Source organism: Hyaena hyaena, unplaced genomic scaffold (assembly GCF_003009895.1).
Source record: "Hyaena hyaena isolate Hyena2069 unplaced genomic scaffold, ASM300989v1 scaffold_663, whole genome shotgun sequence".
NCBI classification, from domain to species: domain Eukaryota; kingdom Metazoa; phylum Chordata; class Mammalia; order Carnivora; family Hyaenidae; genus Hyaena; species Hyaena hyaena.
In genome coordinates, this window is record NW_024081296.1 from 1,210 (window position 1) to 14,900 (window position 13,691).

A 13,691-nucleotide genomic window follows, 5' to 3' on the forward strand; every position below is an offset into this window, starting at 1 on the left:
TGATAGTTTTCCCCCTTCTCCTCCCTGGTGGGCTACTCAGAAGGGGCCTGAGGGTGGGGGGGCAGGGAGAGGAGGGAGATATAAATGTGGAAAGACTGGAAGGAGTCAGGGAGCTTGGCTCGGGCCCCTGTTCCTTTCCCTCCACATGTTTGACCATCTGGGTGGGGAGGCAACTGAAGAAGAGGTGCAGGCCCAGGGAGGCGGGTCTCTGAAGCTGATGCAACAGGAGGGGTGCAGGGGAAATGAGGGAAGCATGGCTTGGCCATCCCAAAGCACATCAGATGAGACACAGGGGCCCCTGCCTGGTCTGAGTTACTTCCGTCCTTGCTGCTGGTTGAGGCAGCTGATACAGTGGGAAGAGAATTCATCTTGGATTCAGAAAGTGGACAGAATATCTAAGTGTGACCTTAAATGAGTCACTTGCTCTCTCTCTTGGCTTCATCTGTAATAAAAGGACGGGGGTGGGAGGGTGGAGAGATTAAACCGATCAGGGGCTTAAAACTGGCTTTCGCTATAGGGTCCTTTCTTCAAATAAAATCTTTTTTTTTTAAGGTTTATTTGTTTTGGGAGAGAGAGCAAGTATGAGCGGGGGCGGGGCAGAGAGAGAGAATCCCAAGCAGGCTCCCCACTATCAACGCAGAGCCCAGTGCAGGTCTCGAACTCACGAACCGTGAGATCATGACCTGAGCCGAAATCAGATGCTCAACTGACTGAGCCACCCAGGCGCCCCTCATATAGAATCTTAAGTAGCAACCCAATAGCTAACAGGGGTGTCCACCTGAGTTTCTTGGGTTGAAACGAGGCGGGATGAGAAATGCCCAGGCCCCTGTCCTGACTGCGAAGGCGTTTGGCCAAGCATTACATGATCTCCAAGGTCCCCTCCTTCTCCGTCTGCAGGAAGGGACTTGCCCTGTATAGAGAGTTCAGGCTCTGCACACTCCAGGGTTGGGGCCCCAGTCCTACCACTTACTGTGTGTTCCCTGGCACATCACTTACCTCCTCTGGGCCTCAGTTTCCTCCCCTGTAAATTAGAATACTAGTGATCCCCATCTCAGGGGACTGTGGTGAGGATTATATTAACTAATGTGGGTAATATCTGGCACTCAGTAACTGTCATTATTATAACTACTCCCTGACCTGAAGTGACCCTGCTGCTGAGTCTGAACCACAAATCGGGTGTAAGAAGGTGCATCAGGAAGGATGAAGACAATACTGCCCTAATAGAAAGGCCCCCAAACACAGCAACTTCTAGAAAACAAGTTTATTCCTCATGTAACAGCCTCCATGGGGCAGTTCCGGCCGGCAGGCAACTCTGTTCCATCTGCTCAGTCAGGGACGTGGCTTCCTTCGATGCGGTGGCTTTGCCCTCGCTTAGGGATGTCTCTTCAACCGCACGGTCAAAGCTCCATGCCAGGGGCATCTGGTCCAGGTCGTGAAAGAACTTGCCCGACGTCTTCAGCCTCTGATGACATTACATGGCTCCCATTCCTCTCTGGCCCCACCTGGCAGCAAGGGCAGCTGTGAAATGGGTGTCCAGCCGGGAGGCTGTCAGCCTTCCTGCAACCAGGAGAGAAGGGATTTTACTGAACAACCAGCAGCCTTAATCCAGGGCTCAGACCCACATCTGAGCCCCCCTCTTCCCCTTGACCCCAGTCCAGAAAACACTGTGATCCCCATGAGGTCACGGTGCTCCCCAATGGCCATGATGCCAAGATCAGCAGTCACAGGACAGTGACGTAGAGGCCTTGCTACAGGGAGGACACCCTTTCATCCACCTTCCTTTTTTTTTAATTAAGAAAAAAAATTTTTTAATGTATTTTATTTTGAGAGACAGAGATAGAGAGCAAGTGGGGAAGGGGGAGAGAGAGAGGGAGACACAGAATCTGAAACAGGCTCCAGACTCTGAGCTGTCAGCACAGAGCCCGATACGGGGCTCGAACCCACAGACTGTGAGATCATGACCTGAGCCGAAGCCAGGCGCTCAACCGACTGAGCCCCCCAGGCGGCCCCCCTCCATCCATCTTCTTCACAAACATGTGAGACACGCTTCTGCCCCACTGCCCATCTGCCACTTCCTCATGGTCCCATCCCATTCTCCATCCTCTGTTCCTAGTCACTCCATGAGACTACAAATGCGGGGGTGCAGTAGGAATAGAAGGCAAGCCCCAGGCAGGGAGGAGGTCCATGCAGGCATGGGTTTCAGTGCCGGGTAAATCCAGCTACCAGATGTGCAACCGGAAATGGGGCAGCTCTCTGAGCTTCAACGGACTTCTTATTTCTTCCGGAAATAGGAATAACAAGCTTATTTGTCAGGCTTATTGTGAGCACCGATACCCAGTCTGTAACACTGTGCTCAGCCCTCAAGAAACCTGATTTTACTTGGAGTCAGCAAAGCCAACTTGATCCATGCCCCCTGGCCTCATCCAGCCTTTGCGTGGCCTTTCCCGCCTCTCCTTCCTGGCCAGTGTCCCACCCCCAGCCTCTTCTTTACTCCCATCCTCACTGCCTTCCTACCTGAGCCCCATCTACACTTTTCATCTCCAGCAAGTCTTTCCACTTGGCCGCTTCCCATCCCCCGCCCCCGATTCCCTACCCCCACCTTCTGGCTGCCCCAGGGTCCTGGACTGACCTTTTCGCAACTTTACCTGCGTCCTGCCTCTCCCTTCAGAAAGCCCCACCTCCCGCTTCAGAGAGTGTGCAGCAGGGGAAGGGGGTTAAGCCTTGTCATTAGGCAGATCAGAGTTCAGATTCCAACTTGGCCACTTTCTAGTTTTATGACTTTGGCAAGTCGCTTCTCTTTGGACCCTTTATTTCCCCCCTCTGGAGGGGCCGGGTACGTGCAGACTGGTACAGAGCTTGAAGGGATTTAGTAAACATCCATCTCCTCTGCTCTCCCCACCTCCCCCAGCCCACACTCCAGAGACTGACTCTTGACCAAAGGGGGGTATTAGACCAAGGAAGTAATTCCCCCACCATGGCCCTCGCAGGGGAAAGAGCAGTGACTTCCCCTTGAAGTCTCTGGGCACTGAGAGGGACCACCAACCCAAGAGCCACAGCAGAGGCTGAGGAAGAACTCAGGCCTCCCAGCCTCCAGGGTCTCAGGGCTTCATTCCCTCCTGCCCCCACTGCATACACCCCAGTTGTTCGATCCGAGGGTTGATCTGATCAGTCTTAGAGAATCCGTTGGGCTCTTAACCTCCTAGGGGTTTCACGCCTCTATCTCCAACCTTCTCAGATCAGAAAAGCAACATCAATAATAAGTCATGCTTATACAGTGCTTCTCACTCCACTGACATTGTTCCGGGCAGGTCACACCCCGACTCATTTAACTTCCACAACAGCCTGTGGGCTGGGACTATTAATTCCATTTTGCAGAAGAGGAAACTGTCATCTGGAGAGGTTAAGTGACTTGCCCAAGGTCATACAGCTAGCATAAGGCAGGGCTAAGATTCCAAACCAGGCCGTCGGGCCCCAGAGTCCATGCTCGCAACCGCTCTGCTTTAATAAGAGCCAGTGTCGACAGGTAGCTTCTAGGTGGCCAAGCCCTGTGGCAAACACATCGCGTGTATTTCATCAAATCCCAAACAACCCCTGAGATAGCAACGTTGAATACCATTCCAGTTTTACAGATCAAGAAACAAGCAGCAACTTGCCCGAAGTCACACAGCTAGCTAGCTTCAGAACCCCCTCCCCCACCCCTGCTTTACCCTCCCCCCTCGCCCCCAGCTCCTCCTTCTCCAGGTGGGTTTTAGCACCTTCCTTGACAAATCTGCTTTATTCCCAACAGCCCACAATTTTTATCTTCCTACCCCTCCCAAGCGCTTGTCCCTCTTTCTTCCCACTCCCCCACCCCCACCCCTCCGCAGTCCCCCACCCCTCTGCCAAAACTACGTCCAAACCTTTCTGTCCTTCTCCCTCAGCTCCCCTCTGCCCTCTCCCACATTTACAGCTCCCACAGAATCAGATGAATTTCACACAAAAAAAAAAGAAAAGAAAAGAAAAGAAAAGAAAAGAAAAGAAAAGAAAAGAAAAGAAAAGAAAAGAAAAGAAAAGAAAAAGAGCATCGGACATTCCCCAGTCAGGCCCCCCACTGAGCCTTGATCTCCAGCCCCTAGGGGAGGCGTTCGCTGGAGAGTCAGGAATAAAATCCTCATTCTATTTCCCCACCCCTACTTGCCATCACTCATCTGGGAATCCAGGGCGAAGAAGGGAGCTAAAGTGCAGAGCGTTCATTTAATATTAACAAATTGAAATGAATTCTTTTAATGCCAATTAACTTGGAGCGGGCCCCTTATTAATAGTAATTTAGATTCATACTTGGGAGAAGCGGGGACGGGGGCTGGGCCAAATGTGCCCAGAATGTCAATGTGATGACGGAGCTGGAGAACCCAGAGGGGAGGGGCAGTGGTAGTTTTACTTCTGCCCAGTTGGGTTCTGTTTCCCTCTGAGAAACGGGCAGAGTCAAGGGAGGTGGATCTTTGGGAAACAGATTACTCTAGTAATTTGATTTTTGTGCTTACACTGGATCTAAAGAGGATGAGAACCTCATCGCTGCCTTTTGATGGTGTACTTCACAGTAATGCTAAAAAAGAATCTCCTCAGAGGGGAGATTTACCCCAAACTATCCTGAGCCAGATCTCACTGACCAGAAGTGATTGAGTCCCTAGGCCAGCTCGCCCTTCCTTCTTTGTGTCCGTCCGTCCAGAGCCAGAGATCAAAATGGGGGGGCCCTAATCCCTGCCATCTCCACCTTAACCAAAAGTAAAAGAGAGGACTAAACATTGTGTTTCTTCCGGGAATCCTCTTCCAGAAGGGAAGAAACCCAACAGGCTTACCCTGAGCTAGCTGCCTACATTTAGGGGAGAGAAAAAAAAGACCTGCCTGTACTTTTCTTAGAATTTAGGGAAAAGATGAGAATTAAAATTTCAACTTTGTGAACCAAAAAGCTGTCCCGAATAAAGCCACGGAGAAAGAGCTCAGTCCTAGACTAAAAGTCAAACAGAAATTCTTCTTTCCCTGATTTTGCTGGGGAGAGGGGGGGGTGTTGGTGGAGGGCAGAACTAGAACCCTGAATGTAGGCTTTGACCCAAGCAAGACATTTCTTCTTCCTAGGTGTCCCTCTTTGGCTGGCAGGGTGAGTCAAATTTGAAGCCGGGAATTGTGAAGGTTGGGGGTGAGGGTTCTGAGATGTAGGAGAAAGGAGTGCAAAGGAGACTGGGGGAAGGGTAAGAAAATGTAAAATGGTGAAGTTTTTAAAACAAAAACTTTAAAAATGGTTTAACATGTAAAGATTAAATTTGAAGAACAAGTCAGGTTTTAGACGGAGGTCTAATACATCAAAATTGAGAGATTAAAATCAACAAGAATAACGATAAGACGTAAAATACTTCAAGTAAATTATTCTTCAAAAGAGGAGGAGGTTGGAATTAATCAAAAGAGACCTTGTTCACACTCCCACAGAGCTTCCCAAACAATAAATTCATTTACCAAACAAAAAAAGAAATCAACACATGACTAACAGTTTCACACGGAGGGAAAAAAAAATCATGGAGAATCAGCAACAGCTAAAAAACCAGTGAGGAAGGAGAAAAAAGAAACTTGAACTCCATTAACTGATTATTGGTAAATATTGAAATTGAAAGATGGGAGGGAGAAAGGCAGGGGAAATTGACATCATCAGACAAGTGAAACTTGCAAAAACAGTTAAGTGTAACTCATCCCCAAAGAAAAGTAAACTCTCCGTGAGTAGAATGCTCCTCCCCAAAAGAAGGAAATATAAAAGGGATCTAAAAACTACCAGTCACCTTCCCCTAAGAAAAGTATATTAATCGGAATTTAATCTTTGCCCAAATTGGAAATAGATTATACACACAATAAATAAAAGGATTGCTTCCTTTCAACTGAGAGAAAAATAAAATCGGATTTAAATTGCGTAATGGGGCAGGAAGGGACGTTGTTTGCAGGTGCCAGAGAGGATGGGGGAGGGGGTGTTCCAGGGGCGGAAGACCCGCTTACCTTGCTCTGGAGCGGCGGCCGCCTTACAGAAGTGGGCGCGGAACCCTGAGAGTGTCTGCGTGTTGGGGATAAAGAGGAACAAGGGATCCGGGAGTCCCTGCACGAGAGCGGAGAGTAGAAGGACTGGGGGTTCCCATCTCCCCACCTCGGCGCGTCTCTCCCTCCCTCCAGTACTCAGGCCTAGAGAGCTACTGAAAGTTACAAATTGCTTCCATTATTAGCTCATCCCGGGCGTCCTGGTCATTGGCCAACCCTGGACCACGTGGTCCGTCGTACCAATCGATCGAATTTCTAGTTGCAATTCTCTGTCTGTCCCTTGGCTCTGGGCAGGAAAGGGGGGGACCGGTGGCGCGGGGTTGGGGGAGGGGCTAAAGGGGGGGTCTCTTCGCCCCCTCACTTTCCCTCTTCGCCTTGTCCCGGCCCTGAGTGGCCGCCCCTGAAGGGGTTGAAAGAATGTTGTTGGCTGGGACACACGCGGGAGGGCACACACTGGAGGAAGCGAAGAGACATCGCCAGGGACCCAGGGCACTCTCCTCCCAGTTCCTCAGGCCCGGTCGGCCCTGCTGGTCGCTCTCTCTTAACCGCGCCCACTCGGCCCCCGGCGGCGGTCCCAGGCCAAGCAGCCGGGCCCCTTGTCCCGGGCGCTTGAACATCATACTCCCCGGATCACTGCTTCAGCTCACACTTTGGGGAAGGTGTTTCCTCGGGGCTCGCTCTGGATCAGAAGCCTGCGCCCTCAGGGGCACCCCGACTGCCAAGTTTGCGCCCCTCCTGGGACTGCTTGAGAGAAGGACAAACTTTTGAATGGATAAAAATCAAGAGGAGTCCGTCTGGAGCAGGTGAGCTGGGCTCTGGAGGGGTGCGTGGGTTTCAGCCTGAGGACAATCTGTCTCTCCTTTCTCTGTCTCTGTCCTCCTTACTCCATCCCGCGTGCCCTGCAGGCAGATACAATCTGCCTACCCTTGAAGGCATTCAAGGCATAGGGGCAGGGCGTCTGTCAAATAAATGGGTCCAGAGCGAATTTTCCTACCCCGCGAGTTTGCAGAGCTAGAAGGATTCCTTCTGAAACTGGGGAGAACGGAAGAAATTGGGGGCCTAGAGACCCAAAGAGTCTGATTACATCTTTCCCCAACCCCAACTTTGCAGAAACTTCAGAAAAGTTTTTTGAAGGAAGATGGAGAAGGGAGCCCAGTTGGGGTTTTTCAGGCTTAATGTGAGAAGGAGGGCTTCGGGATCCCTATACTGAAGGAGGGATCTATTTGCTTATTTCCGAATCAGGGTGGATTATCAGTGTCCTGAACCTGCGCACCTCACAAACTCTTAGAGACGCTTGGAGATCCCCACAGGGGTCTCGTGCAGGGCAGGAACGGAGAGAAGTACTAGCCTAGCCGAAAATAGTTTTCCCACTCTGCTGGGCTGGGGGGCGGGGTTATCAGTCCAGAGCCTCAGCTCAGGAAGGCCTCAGCCCCTGCTGCCCTGGGACCCTGCACGGATTTTAAGTTAAGAATGACACGAGAGAGTGAACAACTCCCCAGTTTCTTCTTCTTTTCCTTATAAATCCATTTTGATCCAGAGACCCATCTCCCTAAGATGAAGTCAGAGGAGTGCTCCTCCCCGCCACCCCCCACCCCCAGTACAATCTTCCTACTTTTTCCAGCGCTCAAGGGAGGGCAAAGAAATGAGACTCTGGCCCCCGTTCTGGGGCTGAGATTGCCTCTCATCCACACACACACGAGAAGTCCTGGGAGGAAGAGACGGCTCTTCTAAAAGGAGTCAAGGGCAGAGGGTGGGTTCAGAAGGCTCCACTGAACTTGGGAGTCCCCGGGTCCAGAGTTGGGGGAGTGCACAGGCCAGGGCGGGGGCAAGGGGAGCCAGCTTGCTGTGTGACCTGGGAAAGCAGGTGAGGGCAGAGGCTGCTGCAGGTGCACTAGCAGGGCGGGGGGAACTCTCCAGCCCTGCGTTCTAGAAAGGGGAGGCCTGGCTTAGGCCGGATGGTCTCCGTTGCACCTGAGGTTTGTGGGTCCTGCCCTAAAGAGCCGGGCAGGCTGCCGAGGGCTAATTTGAACCAGTTCTTGGAAAGGGCCGGGAGGGGTTGTGCATCCCAGGAGGAAAAATTCCCCCACTAGTGCGCGGTGTCCGTGGCCCCTGTGCAGCCCCAACTTCCAGAGGCCGCTTGGCCCTACCCTGTTTGGAGCTGCAGAATCGCCCAGGCCTTTGTTTTCGCCGCGCCCGAGGCTTTTCTGCTGGTGATGCAGCGGCTGGCTGTAGGCACCTGCTCCCCCCAGAGCCCCCGGAATTGGGGCTTCCCCGCTAAGAGGCTTAGGAGGGTCGCAGCCCTGCATGGCCTAGCGACGTGGTCTCCAGAGCGTGGGCCTTAAGAAGGACCATCTGGGGGCAGGCATGAAGGTGACTGATACCAAAACGAAGCCCTTTTCTCTCCTCCCATCCTGTGGCCCTACAATCTCGCCAGCCCAGAGGACTTGAGCGGAAGATCTCAGGCTGCCCCAACCCCAGAACGGGGCTTTGCCCCCCTCTTGATGAATCCAGTCCTTTTTGCCCTTACCTCCCCAGCACTTCCCCCACCTCTTCCCACAATCTGCGGGGCGGTCTCTCTTTTACTCTGTCCTTTCTCCTCTTCCTCTTTCTCTTTTTTATTAGGATTGATAGAGAGACGGCAGTTTGGCAAGGCTCCTCTAAGCCTGTAGTGGGGAGCTGTAGACTCAGCCCTGACTTCTCGACGCAGGGGAACAGTCCCATCCCTGGGCCCTTGCAATTGGCCCCCACGTTGGGAGAAGTTGACAAAGAATGGCATGAAGGATGGCGGGCCTGACACAGGACAGAGCCCCAGCTTGGGGAGGGGGCAGTTTTATGCTAAATGCCTGTTGCAGAGAGAGGATTTAGAAACAAAGGAAAGAAGGTTGAGGAAACTGCACAAAGGACTAGCAGATTTGAGAAGCACGAGGAGAAAAGACTGGTGAAGGAAGAAAAGGTTCAGGAAAGCCCCCAGTGCTGGGGACAGAGGAAGGGCCTTCCCGGAGGTTGAGTGGGAGAGACGGTGAAGATGAAGACATTCTGATAAGGGACAGGACGAAGATGCAGGATTCGCTTGTTCTGTTAGAGGGGGGAAAAGAAGGGAAGGGAAGGGAAGAGAACGCCCAGGGATGAAAAGAGGGAGCTAGAAAGTAAAAGGAAAGGGAAGGAAACAAGGAAGAAGAAAGTCAAAGAAACAAGGCACAAAGAGGAAAGGGGGAAAGGAAGGAAGGAAGGTGAAGGAAGGGAAGGATAGAGAGACAAAACAGTGAAGGGGGCGCAGAAAGAAAACAAAAGGAGGGGAAATGAGAAATAAAGAGGAAAAGAAAGGAGAGCAGGAAACCGGGTTAACAGAAAGGGGATCCCAATTTGGAGGTGCACAGGGAGGGAAGGAGGAGGGAGAGCCCGCTGTGGCCCAGCCAGGGTCTCCCAGGCACCCAGGCGCCCTACTAGCTTCCCCTCGGGCTACATTGGCCTTGACCTCCCACCCTGGGCTGCCGGCCCCTTGTGCCCAGCTTCTCCCAGGGGAAGCCGCTGGCTGAGCTGGAGAAGGACTTCCCTCTGCAGACTTGCCGGCCTCCAGGCCAGCCCAGTGGGCCTGGAGGCTCAGCAGATCAAGGTCCGGTTCCAAAACCAGAACGCGGAGCCAAAGAGGCCATTTAGAGAGGGGGACCGGTGGCCACACCGCCCCAGCTCAGTCTCCTCACCCCCAGCCCCGAGCGCCTCCAGCCTGACCTTGCTGGCCGAGGGCTGTCTGCAGACTGACCGCTTTGTTCCACAGTGCTCTGGCCGTGACCTTGGGCCTCAGTTTGATCTCAGGTCAGATGAGTCCTTTGTGCTGGAGGGTTCTTCTGTAATTTTGGTTAGCCCGCCTGTATTTGTGCAGGTGCGAGAGGGGTGAAGATAAGGCCTGGTCCCCCTCACGAAGGGCATCTTCATTGGTGAGAAGAAAAGTCCTCCTTGCTATCCGTATCTCTCTCCATGCCCCCAGAAAACTTCCTTCCAGGCTAAGGGGCTTCTCTACACCAGGAAGGATTGTGTTAACTTGTAAAGAGCGTGGCGTGAGGTTGTTCAATGCTGAAGGGGCCAGAGAACGAACCTCAGTTTTGAAAAAGAATGAGGACATTTCCTACAAGGGCAAGTGAACTGGAGTTTGCAGGACATTGCACTGACCCCCCCCCCCACAAAGACGTTAATGGGCAAAGGGGCTTCATATCGTACTGCAGAGGCATGAACTTGGGGTTGTTGTGTGTCTTGGTGCGTTGGGCCTACACTCCCACGCCTCGTTCACGCACTCCGCTCCAGGGACAACTACCGGGTTTGATTCAGAGGGTCTCTTAAAGCCAATTAGGCAACTCCTTTGTTTCCCGTAGTTCAAAGAGGAAAGAGGCTGAGGTCAGCCACATCTTCAAAGGACAGCAGGAGCCTTGGGGACAGGCTTGAGCACCTTCTCACAGCCAGCTGGTGTCCAGAAAGCCTTGCAGCCCCGCTCAGGGGCCCCGGGTCCAGCGCTTCCCAGCACTGCGCTTGTAGGCTTCCTCCCCCTCTCTCTCCAGCTACTTCTTTCCTTTATTTCTTTCTCCCCTCCCCCCCTTGTCCCCTTCCCTCCATCTTCCTGTCCCTTCTGTTCTCTCTTTCCTTTATCGTCCAGCCCAAGCTGGGGCTCTTGCATGGTCTTTGTGCCCCCTGGGGCTTTGCTGTGGGAACTGAAGGCGGGCTAATGACGTGAGACCTGCCCTCAGGAGGTCATTATGCGGCTGCAGATCCTGGGACTGGAAGATGAGGGGCAAAACGGGGAGTAAGCTTTGCTAACCAGGTGCAGGATGATTGCACTGGTTTTCTCTGTCAGTCGCGTTTATCGCTACCACATCCCAGTGGCTCATCCGCGAAAATCTTCCCCCACCTCATCCACCTGCCAGCCTGCCCCAGCCCACGGGGGTGGGGTTGCTGGTGTCCCCAGGGCCATTCTCTCCCAGGGTGAATGAGGGCCTCCAGGAGCGCCCCTTGCCTCAGCAGATGGCGGCGCTGGGGGTAGGGAGGAGAGGTCAGTGATGCCAGGTCGAAGCCTCAAACTATTAAAGAAGCCTGTTTCCCTATTCGCGATGCATTTAGGGGTCCTCTTTCCCTTGGATGGAGAGGCTGCTCGTCTCTTGACTCTCTGTCCGAGGAACACCCCTGATTAGCCAGGCCCACAGCCATCCACATCCACTCAGCAAAGACTGGAGGCTACTCAGTCTAGATCTTGGTGGAAGGGATGCAGACTGTCTGCCCAACGCAGCTTCCTTGCCTCAACTGGCCCCTCAGGGAGGGTGGGAACATCCTTCATTTCGCAGGATCCGGAATCTTGGCCGGCAGAGTGGACAGCCACCCTCTGGACTCCGGAAGAAGTTTCTGCCATTGGGCTCTCCTTGCTGCCTCGGCGTCTGCCCATTTCTGTGTGCTGTTGTTTTCTCCCTCATGGGGGGGGGGGTGGGGAGGGAAGTAAAATGTTCCTCTCCACTCCCCTAGTCCTTCTCCGTGCCTTACCCCCACCAAACCTCCTAGCTCCTGATGGTAATGAACTCCAGCTTCCAGCCTTGCTCATAAGCTACTCACAGCGAATTCAAATCCTCTTCAGGGCAGGAGGGAGGAGAGATGCTCCTTCCTCAGTCCTCCCTTGCTCATTGATCCATTTGGAAGGCCTTTTGGGGTCAACGTCAAGACCAGATTATTCAATTGGTATAAAATTAGCGTCTTAAAAAATCATACCAAAGGCCCAGGTTTCTAGAATCCCAGAATAGAAGGCTTGGGGCACCTGACTCGCTCAGTCAATGGAACATGTGAGTCTTGATCTCAGGGTCATGAGTTCAAGCCCACATTGGACATAGAAATTACTTTAGCAAAAAAGAAAAGGGAATAGGCGATCTTTACCCAGACCCACACCTCTTCTCTGGCCTTTCCAACCAGTTGACGATATAAAGCCTTGCTGAGGTGGAGAAACAGAAGGGAACCGAGCAATTTCCTCCATCTAAAAGTCAGTCGCCTCAGCTGTTCACTGTACTAATATTTATTTAGTGCTTACTATGAGTAAAGCATCACCCCCACCTCGGTTTATCACGACTGTCAAAAGCAATCCTGGCCCACTCTGAGGCCTCAGTGTGTGTGTGTGGACAGATACACAAATAAACAGATTGATGGAGAAGAAAATCTGGATTCAACTGATTCTGACCGCAGCCTTCCCTGCGCCTGGGTCTCCAAGCCCCGGTCTCCCCATCTCCAGCTGCCCAGACCCAGTCAGCTGAAAGACAGGATGGCCCTGGGTCTCCTCTGTTTCCCCTGCTGGAAAAATACCAGAATGGCGAGCGAGAAACGTGCGCGGGGATCGGCAGACAGGAAAGCCCTGGACGGAAGGGTTTGGGATGGGCAGCAAAGGGGTCCCCCAAAGGTGTCTTCCCATCCTGGAGGCGTGCATTGTCACTGTGCAGGGTGACGTGTTTCTCTGGGCTGCTTAGCCCACTCGGGGTTTGCCGGGGTGCAGTCACGTGCCTGAAGGTGACAGCAAGGGTGTGCGTATGCAAGTGAGCTGAAGGGGGGTGGACGAGCGTCCCGGCACCAGGCTTGTGTGCCCTGGGCCCAGACGCCTGCACAGGAGCAGGTGCATGCACACGCACGCGTGTTGGGAGACAGGCTGCACCCAGATCTGAACATATCTCTGCATACGTGACCCTCTGTGTACGCCGGAGTGTGTGTGCCTGCTGAATTATTATAAAATTACCCTGACCCTTACAGAAAATCCATACCAGCCTCGGCCTTTCTCCCCCGACCCCTCGACCTCTGGGGTGCCTGAGGAAAGAGCTGACCCGGTCACTGCCTCCCCCCAGTCAATGAGTCTCTCTCCATTAGCATAAAACATGAATCTGCTGGCAGCTTGACAAATTATAACTAGCAGCCAGAGTTTTGCCAACTGGCTGGCTTGGGTGCTGTCTATTTATCATTGAAAATGGTAAATCATAAGAATCCAGATGACTTAATTATTCAAATCCACCCAGGACCCAGAGAGGCTGGAGTCCTGTCAGTCCCGGGGCTCAGGGAAAGGGCAAGAGGGTGGTGCCCAGAGCGTGGGGGCTGGGAGACGCAGGGCCCACGGCCGCCCCTCGCCTCTGCCCGCCAAGCCGGTGTTTCTCTGCGGCTCCTGCCCGCCCGGCCTGCCTGCCGCTGTCCCCAGCCTGCCTGCCGCTGTCCCCGGCAGAAGCCCAGCCGGTTGTTTTGGCCGCCGACCCTCCCAAGGCTCTCCCTTCCCTGCCTCCAGCCGCCTGCCACACGGTCCCCTGGCTCACACATGGACGTTTCCCTGCCTCTCTTTGTGCGGGTCTGTTGGCTCGCTCGCTCGCTCTTTCAGTGCCTTCATTTTTATTTCTTCTTTTTCATGTTATTTTCGCCATCTCTCTCTCCCCTCTCCCTGCAGATGGATGCTGACCTCCCCAGTACACACACACACACACACACACACACAACTTCTCTGACGGTTTGCCTGCACTCCTGACCCCTTTGTTTCTAGTGTCTCGGGTGCCCACTCAGGGTCCCCATGGACACACGCCGCACCACCCCTCACCGAGCACTCGAGCCCTGGAAGGTCTGAATTCTTTCCCCCTGGGAGCCACATGGGA

The 13,691-nt window shown here is 53.3% G+C and overlaps 1 long non-coding RNA gene across 1 annotated transcript; it reads right to left on the reverse strand.

The window, feature by feature from the left end:
- Positions 1-1,246: 1,246 nt before the first annotated feature.
- LOC120220037 lies at positions 1,247-6,218 on the reverse strand. Its single transcript, XR_005525441.1, has 2 exons — positions 6,016-6,218; positions 1,247-1,557 (listed from the first exon to the last, which is right to left on the reverse strand). It is a non-coding gene; the product is annotated as an uncharacterized LOC120220037 (long non-coding RNA).
- Between the last annotated feature and the right edge of the window lie 7,473 nt (positions 6,219-13,691).